General features: G+C 47.7%; 2 protein-coding genes across 2 annotated transcripts in view; one reads left to right on the plus strand and one right to left on the minus strand.

The window, feature by feature from the left end:
* Positions 1–12,402, minus strand: part of LOC122543548 (uncharacterized) — a 398,874-nt gene that overhangs the window by 319,907 nt on the left and 66,565 nt on the right. The window lies entirely within an intron of this gene.
* The window catches only part of LOC122543525 (uncharacterized), a 36,409-nt gene that overhangs the window by 8,065 nt on the left and 15,942 nt on the right, over positions 1–12,402 (plus strand). The window lies entirely within an intron of this gene.

Below are 12,402 nucleotides of genomic sequence, written 5' to 3' on the forward strand. Positions count from 1 at the left end.
AGAATCATTGGTGACCTTTAAGCGGCAATTGGATAGGTACATGGATAGGTGCTTAAACTAGGACAAATGTTCGGCATAACATTGTGGGCCGAAGGGCCTGTTCTGTGCTGTATTGTTCTAATAACCTGGAATAAGCTGCCGACAAAGGTGCTGAATCAAGGTATGAAAATAAAATATCAAGACTGCTTGCAGAAAGAAAGCCAGTAAAGTTGCTGAATGAATAAGGTGGGGGATAGGTCCCAGGGACATAGTGAGGAAAGAGATTAACCTGAGATTTGTACAGTTAGGAAAGGGAGTGAGTCCAACAGTCAGGGCAGGAAGGGATAAAGCTGAGAACAAGGTAGGACTGATCAATTATACTGCATTTATTTCAATGCAAGAGGCCTAATAGGGAAGGCTGATGAAATTACAGAAATGTGGCCTCATGGATGGGCAGGACTGCCAGCTGAATGTTCCAGGGTACAAAGGGGGGAGTGGCGATTTTGATAACGGAAACTATTACTGCTATACTTAGGGAGGATATTCCTGGGAATACATCCAGGCAAGTTATTTGGGTGGAACTGAGAAATAAGAAAGGGATGATCACCTTTATTAGGATTGTAATATAGACCCCCTAATAGTCAGGAAATTGAGAAACAAATTTGTTTGGAGATTTCAGTTATCTTTAAGAATAATAGGGTAGTTATGGTCCGGAATTTTAACATTCCAAACATAGACTGGGACTGCCATAGAGTTTAGGGTTCAGACGGAGAGGAATTTGTGTGTACAATAAAATTTTCTGATTCAGTCCATGCATGTTCCGATGAGCGAAGGTGCAAAACGTGACCTACTTTTGGGAAATATGGCAGGGAAGGTGACTGAGGTGTCAGTGAGGGAGCACTTTGGAGCCAGTGACTATAATTCCATTAGATTGAAAATGGAAAAGGATCTAAAAGTTGAAGTTCAAAATTGGAGGAAGGCTAATTTTGATGGTATTAGGCAAGAACTTTCAAAAGCTGATTGGGGGCAGATGTTCTCAGGTAAAGGGAAAATGGGAAGCCTTCAAAAATGCAATAACGAGAATTCAGAGACAGTATATTCCTGTTTGGCTGAACGTAAAGGCTGGTAGGTGTAGGGAATGCTGGGTGATTAGAGAAATTGAGGTTTTGGTTAACAAAAAGAAGGAAGCATATGACAAGTATAGACAGGAGAAGTTGAACAAATTCTTACAAGAGTATAAAGGCAGTAGGAATATAGTTGACGGAAATCAGGAGAGTGAAAAGGGAACATGAGATAGCTTTGGCAAATAGGATTAAGGAGAATCAAAAGGGTAACTAGGGAGAGAATAGGACCTCAAACATCAGCAAGGCAGCTTGTGTGTGGAGGTGCAGGAGATGTGGGAGAAACTAAATGAATATTTTGCATCAGTATTTAATGTGGAGAAGGATGTGGAAGGTATAGAATGTGGGGATAAAGATGGGGACATCTTGAACAATGTCCATATGACATAGGTGGTGGTGCTGGGTGTCTTGAAATGTATAAAAGTGAATAAATCAACAAGACAAATCAGGTGTATCACAGAACATTGTGGGAAGCATGGGAGTGATAGCTGGTCTCCTTGCTGAGATATTTGTATCATCGATAGTCACAGGTGAGGTTCCAGAAGACTGTAGGTTAGCTAATGTGGTGCTACTATTTAAGAAAGGTGGTAAGGAAAAGCCAGGGAACTATAGATCGGTGAGCCTGACATCGGTGATGGGCAAGTTGTTGGAGGGAATCCTGAGAAACAGGGTTTACATGTATTTGGAAAGGCAAGGACTGATTAGGGATAGTCAACATAGCTTTGTGCATGGGAAATCATATCTCAAGAACTTGACCAAGTTTTTTTGAAGTAACATATAGGATTGACGAGGGAGGAGTGGTGGGTGTCAGTCTTCAGTCAGGCGTTCAACAAGGTTCCTCATGGTTCGCAAGGTAAGACCTCATGAAACACAGGAAGAACTAGTCAAACGGATACAGAACTGGCTTGAAGGTAGAAGACAGAGGGTGGTGGTGGAGGGTTGCTTTTCAGACTGGAGACCTGTGACCAGTGGTGTGCCACAAGGATTGGTGCTGAGTCCACTACTTTTCCATCATTTACTTAAATGATGTGAACATTGGAGGTATAGTTAGTGAGTTTGTGGATGACACCAAAATTGGAGGTTCAGTGGACAGCAAAGAAGGTTACCTTAGAGTACAATGGGATCTTGATCAGATGGGCCAATGGGCTGAGGAGTGGCAGATGGAGTTTAATTCAGATAAATGTGAGGTGCTGCATTTTGGAAATGCAAATCATATCAGGACTTATACACTTAATTGTAAGGTCCTAGGGAGTATTGCTGAACAAAGAAACTTTGGAGTGCAAGTTCATAGTTCCTTCTTCTACCTTTTGAGTCACCTGATGGTGGAATCGACCCCAGGGCTCTGATGCTGTGAAGCAGTGCTAACCATTGAGCAACCGTGCCTCCCAGAGCTGAGAGGTTCTGCGTTGCCTTTGTAGCTTCCAACTTCTTGCATGCCCTCAGCAGAGGCCCTCCCCTCCTGATATTGTTGGACCACACCCACTGCAACCCCCCTTTCCAATTCTGCGGCCCTGAACACATTGTTTCCTGAATCCTGGCGCCAGACACCGATGCCACCTGGCCTCCTGTTGCCATCTGCAGAAAACGGAGACAATCCCTGTCCCTATGTCCACCTCCTCAATTTTGTTCTTACTCCCACCACCCAGCCAGTTTGCTCCTCTCCCTTGCAACCCTCTCTCAGATCCCGTTTACCTGCCTGACCCGCGCTCACACACTCCTAACCCTGTCCACTGACCCAATCAGAAGGCTCTCTCCAGAGGGGAATGACCGTCTCCAGAATAAAGTGTCTGGTTAATTTTCCCCCCACCAAGTGTCTGCAGCCTGGTTTCCAGCTCCATCTCTCTGAGCCGAAGGTCCTCCAGCATGTGTTTGCCCTGGATCACAGCATCCAGAGGCTCCCACCTTCTGCGAATCGAAAGAAAAATCGCACCCACCCCTCTCCAATGTGTGTTCTGTAACTGCTTAATCGTTTCTAGTGGCCGAGCAGAGGCTGAAACCCGGGATGGCCTCAACTGGGACCTTGGGTTCATGTCACACGACAGGTGACCCCGCTGCACTATACACTTTCACATACACACATACTCACACAGACCCTCTCTCATACACATGCTCTTTCTCAGACACACACACATGCGCCCCCCACGCTGACACCCTCTCACAGGCTTGTACTTAATCTCTCTCACACTTTACCAAGCATGCACACACGCAAACACACACTTTCTCACATACATGTGCACATACATATAAGTCTATGGGGTGAATTTGCATTTGCAGATGCATTCTATTTTGCTCAAAACATACGCAATCTGCAGGCAGTCAATCCATGTAATATTTTGTAAATTCCTACTTTGGAATAGAACCAGTCTGACTCAAGATTGCGATACAGGTAGACTCGAACCTAACTTAAAAGGAGAATGTGACTTAAAAGTAGTTCTGGGATTTACATATAAATGAACTGAAACCTGTAACCCATTTTAAAAGATAAAAGACTTAACAATCTAGGTTTGTTCAAAATATCATTTCAGTTGCATGACACTGATATATTGCTATAAATTCCGTGTCTTTTGAACCTGCTCCACAGCCAACTGTTGAAGAAGCAGTGCTCCAAAAGCTCGTGCTTATAAATAAATCTGTTGGACTATAAGCTGGTGTTGTGTGACTTTTGAACTGTATTTCTAGTGAACACAGCCCACACTTCCTGCTGCTGTCAGTAAACTTTATAATGCTGATGAAATGATGAACCTGCAGTCATGAAAAATTTAGAATTTCTAACGATACTAACTACTCACTCACTGCTCCTTCTGATACACAAGATTGGAAACTTCGTGCTGGAGGCAAAAAGAAATGAGCAGCTTTAAAACAAAAACCTGTTGGATCTCTCAGCTTTTAATGAGAGTCTGAGCCTGGTGGTAAGTTCAGGTAACTTTTATTGCGACCCAACTTCGTTACAGCTTCAAATCTCCCCAGCAAAAAAGCGCACAAAAACTAGCTTTTTTTAAAAAAAACAACTCTAGGTCAAACCACCCACCCCACCCCATGCCACGCCACCTCCTTTACTATTGGTCAGCATTGAATTGCCCCATTGTAACTGGATCCTTGGTACCGCCTTAACCCATAGGAAGTATTGCCTCACTCAGCAATTTCAACCCTTTATCTAATGTGTCCCCACTCATTTGCTGGTGGGAGGGCAATCACACTGCTGTGGGTCTGGCGTCATGTGTAGGCCAGCCCCGGTAAAGGATGCCGCTGGGACAACTGAGTGAATCCTTTCCCGCAACGGCATTTTTCTTCCCTAAAAAGGTCATGAGTGAATCAGATGGGTTTTCTTCCCCCCCCCCCCCCCCCCTCGGAAAATGGTTTCATCGTTAGATTCTGAACTCCAGATTTCTGACCGAATTCCAATTCTGCCATCTGCTGCAGCTGGATTCAAACATGGGAGTCCCCAGAACTGGGTGGACCATCCAGTCGATAATGGAATTCAGCCGTCACTCCTTCAAGACCCCTGCGATGGACTAAGGGGGACAGGACCGTGTCAAAGTATGCAGAAATGAGTTCGGTGGGGCAGGAGCACATTGTCTCAGCCTGCTCCTGCCCCACCGAACCCATTTCTACATACCTTGACACGGTCCTGTCCCCTTTAGTCCAAGAACTCCCCACCTACGTTCGGGACACCACCCACGCCCTCCACCTCCTCCATGATTTTTGCTTCCCCGGCCCCCAACGCCTTATCTTCACCATGGACATCCAGTCCCTATATACCTCCATCCCTCTTCACGAAGGCCTCAAAGCCCTCCACTTCTTCCTTTCCCCCTGAACCAACCAGTACCCTTCCACTGACACCCTCCTTCGACTGACTGAACTAGTCCTCACTCTGAACAACTTCTCTTTCTAATCCTCCCACTTCCTCCAAACCAAAGGAGTAGCCATGGGCACCCACATGGGCCCCAGTTATGCCTGCCTCTTCGTTGGATATGTGGAACAATCCATCTTCCGCAGCTACACTTGCACCACCCCCCACCTTTTCCTCCGCAACATCGATGACAGGATTGGCGCTACCTCGTGCTCCCAAGAGGAGATTGAACAGTTCATCCACTTCACCAACACCTTCCACCCCGACTTCAAATTTACCTGGACCGTCTCAGACTTCTCCCTCCCCTTCCTAGACCTCTCCATTTCTATCTCAGATGACCGACTCAACACGGATGTTTACTATAAACCGACTGACTCCCACAGCTACCTAGATTACACCTCCTCCCACCCTGCCCCCTGTAAAAACGCCATCCCATATTCCCAATTCCTTCGCCTCCGCCGCATCTGCTCCCAGGAGGACCAATTCCAATACCGAACAACCCAGATGGCCTCCTTCTTCAAAGACCGCAATTTCTCCTCAGACGTGGTTGACGATGCTCTCCACTTCCCGCTCCTCCGCCCTTGAACCCTCCAATCGCCACCATGACAGAACCCCACTGGTCCTCACCTACCACCCCACCAACCTCCAGATACATCATATCATCCTTCATCATTTCCGCCACCTCCAAATAGATCCCACCACCAAGGATCTATTTCCCTCCCCACCCCTATCAGCGTTCCGGAAAGACCACCCCCTCCGCGACTCCCTCGTCAGATCCACACACCCCTATCAACCCAACCTCCACTTCCGGCACCTTCCCCTGCTCCGCAAGAAATGCAAAACTTGCTCCCACACCTCCCCCCTCACTTTCCTCCAAGGCCCCAAGGAATCCTTCCAAACCGTCAGAAATTCATCTGCACCTCCACACACATCATTTACTGCACCCGATGTGGCCTCCTATACATTGGGGAGACAGGCCGCCTACTTGCGGAACGTTTCAGAGAACACCTCTGGGACACCCACACCAACCAACCCAACCGCCCCGTGGCTGAACACTTTAACTCCCCTCCCATTCCGCCAAGGACATGCAGGTCCTCGGCCTCCTCCATCGCCAGACCATGGCAACACGATGCCAGGAGGAAGAGCGCCTCATCTTCCGCCTCGGAACCCTCCAACCACAAGGGATGAACGCAGATTTCTCCAGCTTTCTCATTTCCCCTCTCCCCACCTTTTCTCAGTCCCAACCCTCGGACTCAGCACCGCCTTCTTGACCTGCATTCTGCTTCCCGACCTCTCTGCCCCAACCCCCTCTCCGGCCTATCACCCTCACCTTAACCTCCTTCCACCTATCGTATTCCCACTGCCCCTCCCCCAGGTCCCTCCTCCCTACCTTTTATCTTAGCCTGCTTGGCACACCCTCCTCATTCCTGAAGAAGGGCTTATGCCCGAAACGTCGATTCTCCTGTTCCTTGGATGCTGCCTGACCTGCTGCGCTTTTCCAGTGACACATTTTTAAGCTCTGATCTCCAGCATCTGCAGTCCTCACTTTCTACTATGCCAAACATAATCCCAAACTCAATTAGTTCCACTTGCCTGCTCTTGGCCTATATCACTCCAGACCTTTCCTATTCGTGTAATTATTGACATCTTTTAAATGTTGTCACTGGCCAGCATTTATCAACCACTTCCTCAGGAAGTTCATTGCATTTGCAAACCACTCTCTGTTTAAAAAAAAAAGCCTCTCTTGTCTTTTTAATATCTCTTCCCTCTCACTTTAAAAATGGAACCCCTAGTCTTGGAATCTTCTATCCTAGGGAAAATACACCATTAACTTGACCCATTCCTCTCATGATTTTATAACCTCTAAGGTCACCTCTCAATCTCCTACACTCCAATAAATAAATCCGGGCCTATTCTACCCCTCCTTATAACCCCAATCCTCCATAACCAGCAACATCTGAGTAAATCTTTTTGGAACTTTCCCCAGCTTAATAATATCCTTTCCATTACATTGGTGACTAGAACTGGACACAATCCTCCAGAAGAGGCCTCACCAATGTCCCATGCAACCTCAACGTAACGTCCCAACTCCTATATGCAAAGGACTGAGCAATGAGGCAAGTGTGCTGAATGTCTTTTTAACCACCCTGTCAATATGTGATGCAAACTTCACATAACCGAACAGACCGTTGGAGGTGGAAAAGAAGGAGAGAGACAGAGTGAGAAAAGGGGAAAGAAGAGTCAGAGAGAATCTGAGAGAAACAGACAGAAGTTAAGGAAAGACATGGAGAGACTGAGGATGGGATACTATTCCAGTGGGTTCCAGCTTTCTCTATGGTTTCACACACTCCCTCTCACCCATGAGGGACAGGCCCTGGTCCTGGAGTCTGCTTCAGTCTAGATGGTTCAGGGAGGGATGGGGGTGATGGAGGGTGGTTAATCGAACAAAACTGCCACTGGGATTCCAATTGTACTCACACACATACACACACAGACAGACAGAAACCCTCTGATACTCACCTCCTGCTCCATCCACATGACAGAGGAAGCTGTCAGGACCTATTTTAAATGCCTTCAGGTCTATCAGTTAAAGATCCCTCTGTGCCCAAATCTCATCCCATCCTTCTACCTAGGGCATACCTCCACCAGGTATGGAGCACTGCAAGAGACATCTTAGTGAGCTGAGAGTAGGCAGGGAGGAGGTGTGAGGGAAAGTAGTAGCTCAATAATTAAGTCCAAACTGTGTGTCTGTCTCCCCCACCCCCCTCCTCTACCGACCTCATCACCTCACACACTGGCTCCAGACTTAAAACACACACAGAGACAAAGCTGCAGTTTTAAATCGGCAACAGCCACAACACGTTCATTTAGACAAGAGAACACTGGCTTCTGCATCCAGTATCTCTCAGGCCCCGGCCCACAAGCCTCATTCCTGATGAATGGCTTCTGCACGAAACGTCGATGCTCCTGCTCCTCGGATGCTGCCTGACCTGCTGTGCTTTTACAGCAACATGCTCTCGACTCTGATCTCCAGCATCTGCTGTCCTCACTTTCTCCTAGCAAATTTATTTCATAAGGTCACACAAGATTTTCACACAAGTCAATTAAACATGTGAGTTGGACTGAAATGAACAAGTCAGCAAGTTTACTTTTAATGATTTTTTGAGAATTCTGCAACTGATTCAATTTAGTTTACAAATGGAGAATTACACAGACTTATGGGTGGCACGGTGGCTCAGTGGTTAGCACTGCTGCCTCATAGCACCAGGGTCCCAGGTTCAATCACAGCCTTGGGTGACTGTCTGTGATGAGTTTGCACATTCTCCCTGTGTCTGCGTGGGTTTCCTCCAGTTTCTTCCCACAGTCCAAAGATGTGCGGGTTAGGGGAATTGGCCATGCTAAATTGCCCATAGTGTTAGGTGCATTAGTCAGAGGGAAATGGGTCTGGGTGGGTTGCTCTTCGGAGGGTCGGTGTGGACTGGTTGGGCCGAAGGGCCTGTTTCCACACTGTAGGGAATCTAATCTATTGTACAAAGTAGTATGAGCTTATTAAACAGAGCAATTCTGATCATATATGGAGGGACATCGTCTTTTCCTCATTTATTTAAATGATTTGGATGGGAGCATAAGAGGTACAGTTAGTAAGTTTGCAGATGACAGCAAAATTGGAGGTGTAGTGGACAGCGAAGAAGGTTAGCTCAGATTACAACGGGATCTTGATCAGATGGGCCAATGGGCTGAGAAGTGGCAGATGGAGTTTAATTCAGATAAATGTGAGATGCTGCATTTTTGGGAAAGCAATTGTAAAAGTTTGTAAAAGTCAGTGAATCTGTTGTGGTTCTGTTCTCCTAGCTGGGAATTTGTGTTGCAGACGTTTCGTCCCCTGTCTAGGGGACATCCTCAGTGCTTGGGAGCCTCCTGTGAAGCGCTTCTGTGATCTTTCCTCCGGCATTTATAGTGGTTTGTCTCTGCCACTTCCGGTTGTCAGTTCCAGCTGTCCGCTGCAGTGGTCGGTATATTGGGTCCAGGTCGATGTCTTATTGATTGAATCAGTGGATGAGTGCCATGCCTCTAGGAATTCCCTGGCTGTTCTCTGTTTGGCTTGTCCTATAATAGTAGTGTTGTCCCAATCGAACTCATGTTGCTTGTCATCTGAGTGTTTGGCTACTAAGGATAGCTGATCCTGTTGTTTCGTGGCTAGTTGACGTTCATGGATACTAGGAGAAAGTGAGGTCTGCAGACGCTGGAGATCAAAGCTGAAACTTTATTGCTGGAACAGCACAGCAGGTCAGGCAGCATCTAGGGAACAGAAGATTCGACGTTTCGGGCACATTCCTGAAGAAGGGCCTGTGCCCGAAACGTCGAATCTTCTGTTCCCTAGATGCTGCCTGACCTGCTGTGCTGTTCCAGCAATAAAGTTTCAGCGTTCATGGATACTACTATTATAGGACAAGCCAAACAGAGAACAGCCAGGGAATTCCTAGAGGAATTCAATCAATAAGCACATCGACCTGGACCCAATATACCGGTCACTGCAGCGGACAGCTAGAACTGACAACCGGAAGCGGCAGAGACAAACCACTACAAATGCCGGAGGAAAGATCACAGAAGCGCTTCACAGGAGGCTCCCAAGCACTGAGGATGTCACCTAGACAGGGGTCGAAACGTCTGCAACACAAATTCCCAGCTCGGCGAACAGAACCACAACAACGAGCACCGGAGCTACAAATCTTCTCACAAACTTTGAGTCAGTGAATCTGTGTCTCACTCTGTATTGTGCCTCTGTCTCTGTGTTAAAATCTGTTTTTTCTGTATTAGTGTGACCAGCTCTGCAAGCAATGGGACACAATTTATCTTGGAGGCAAGTTTGAGAGTGTCTGTGTATGAATGACAAACTCTGTCTGCAAAGGCACATATTGTCCCCGAGGCATGTGATTGAAAGTCTCTTTATGGCTGTTTGTGAATCTGATTTTGTGCCTATGTGTTTGTGTGTGCCCAGCTCTGCCTGAAATGGGACGCACTTTGAAAGAATGAATTAAAAAGTGACTAATCAAAGTCAGATTTTCTCTTTCTCTGATAAGTAAAGTAATACAAAGTCACCTTCTGCTAGCCTACCCATGTGATATCACAAGCATCACATTTCCCTGTTCCACTGCATCTGCTTCCTCGTCCTGCTTGGTTGGGGGGGATGGGGGTGGGGGAAGGGGAAGGGTTGGATCCATCAGGATTTTATTGAGAATGGCAGCAGCAACACACAGCTGCCTGCAGTCAGATGTGAACTTGCTGGTGTCTCAGAGGGTAAGATGACCGAGTAAATCCTTTCCCACAGAGGGAGCAGGTAACAACCTCAGTGTGTATTCGCTGGTGTTTCAGAAGGTTTTTTTTTGAATGGGCAAATCATTTCTTACACACACAGCAGGGAATGTGTTTACGTCTGTGCATGCTTGATAAAGTGTGTGTGTGTGATTAGGTATAAGCCTGTGAGAGGGTGTGTGTAGGTATGAGTGTGGGGAGAGTATGCGTGTATCTGAGACAGAGCATGTGTGTGAGAGAGGGTCTGCGTGAATGTGTAGTGCCTTGGGGTCACCTGTAGTGTGCCATGTACCCAAGGTCCCAGTTGAGGTCATCCTCATGCGTTCTGAACTTGCCTATCAGCCTCTACTCGGCCACGAGAAATGATGAAGCAGTTAACACAACACACATTGGAAAGGGCAGGGTGGGACTTGTCTTTCGATTTGCAGAAAGTGGGAGGCTCTGGATGTTGTGATCCAGCGGAAACACATGCTTCAGGACCTTCGGCTCCGAGAGATAGAGTTGGAAGCCAGACTGGGGAGAAAGGGGGAAAGTTACCTGGACAGTTTACTCTGGGAGATGGTCATTCCCCTTAACGCACAGAGCCTTCTGATTGGGTCCGTGGACAGGGTCAGGAGGGTGTGAGCATGAGTCAGGGAGGTAAAGGGGATCTGAGAGAGGGCTGCAACTGGGTGGGTGTTCGAAGTAAGAACAGTTTTGAGGAGGGGGGGGGAGGTGGTGGGTAAGGAACAGAATAGTAACAGGAATTGTCTCCGTTCTCTGCAGTTGGCAGCTGCTCTGTAGTCGGTGTCTATCTGCCGCCAGGATTCGGGAACCGATGTGCTCAGAGAGCCTCTGCTGAGGGCGCATGAGAAATTAGAAGCTACAAAGCAGAACCTCAAATGTTTGGGTGGCATGGTGATTCAGTGGTTAGCACTGGTGCCTCACAGTGTAAGGGACCCAGGTTAAATTCCAGCCTCGGGCGACAGCCTGTGTCAACTTTGGGACCTTCTCACCCTCGTGTCTGCGTATGTTAACTCCGGGTTTTCTCCCACAGTCCAACGATCTACAGTTTAGGGCGGATCGGCCGTGCTGAAGTGTCCAGGGATATGCAGGTTAGGGTGCATTAGCCATGGGTAGCTCCAGGGTAAGCGGGTTGGTCTGGGTGGGATGCTGTTCGGAAGGTCGGTGTGAATTCGATGGGCTGAATGGCCCGTAAGAATTAAATGATTCTACTGCCTTAGCCACGTGTATATCGAGAAATGATTGTCCCAAGTCTGCTATGGGAGGAGTAGTTTTCAGTTTGTGGGCGACTAACACCGGTCCTGGGGAAGGTTGGATTTGTGTTGTCTCTCCCCTCACCCGCTGCCCCTCTGCACCCCCATTCTCTCTCTCCCCCCGTTCCTCTGCTCCTGCTTTCTCTCCCCCAGTCTTTCTCTTGCCCCCCACCCCACCCCACCCCACTCCACCCCACCCCACCATCTGCCCCTGTCCTTTCTCTCTCTCTCCCCTCACACTCTGCACGCCCATTCTTTCTCCCTCATTCTCTGCACCCTCATTCTCTTCCCCCCCCATCCTCCATCCTGCCACATCTGTCTTTATGCCCCAGAGAACCATGTTCTCTGTCCATTTTCTCTCTCTTCCCTACCCTCTACCCTCTGCCCCTTTGTCCATTGTCTCTCTTATCTTTCCCCCGCGCCCCCCCCCCAGCTGTCCTTACTCGTGCCTCGAGCCCTCTTTGATCGCTGTATTAAGCCCTTCTAAGGAGGGACAGAGAGAATGGTTGGCGATGAGTCTACCTGGGTGACAGGGGTGTGCAAGAAATGGCTGATCTTTAAAATTGAGAAGAGCTAAAATGATATATTCAGAAACATCGTTAAAGTCTGAAAGCACGTTCAATTTTAAAGTAAAGCTGTAGACGTCTTTCTGAAACTTGCATTGAAATGCGCAACGTTGTTTCCCCTGCTCCTCCGATGCTGCCTGACTGGCTGTGCTTGTCTCGCACCACATTCTTTGACTTTGAAATATGTGCAGGTAGGCCACGGCTCAGGACAGACTGCAAAGGGTGAATGGCATATTCCTAGTCTTGTGAAATTGGTTCAGACTATGTTGAAATAGAGTAATAAGAGTTGGAGAGCCGGGAAACAAACCCTTCGGTCC

The sequence above is a fragment of the Chiloscyllium plagiosum genome, unplaced genomic scaffold, assembly GCF_037043375.1.
Source record: "Chiloscyllium plagiosum isolate Xiang-an unplaced genomic scaffold, Cpla_swu_hap1 HiC_scaffold_27, whole genome shotgun sequence".
Taxonomy (NCBI): Eukaryota; Metazoa; Chordata; class Chondrichthyes; order Orectolobiformes; family Hemiscylliidae; genus Chiloscyllium; species Chiloscyllium plagiosum.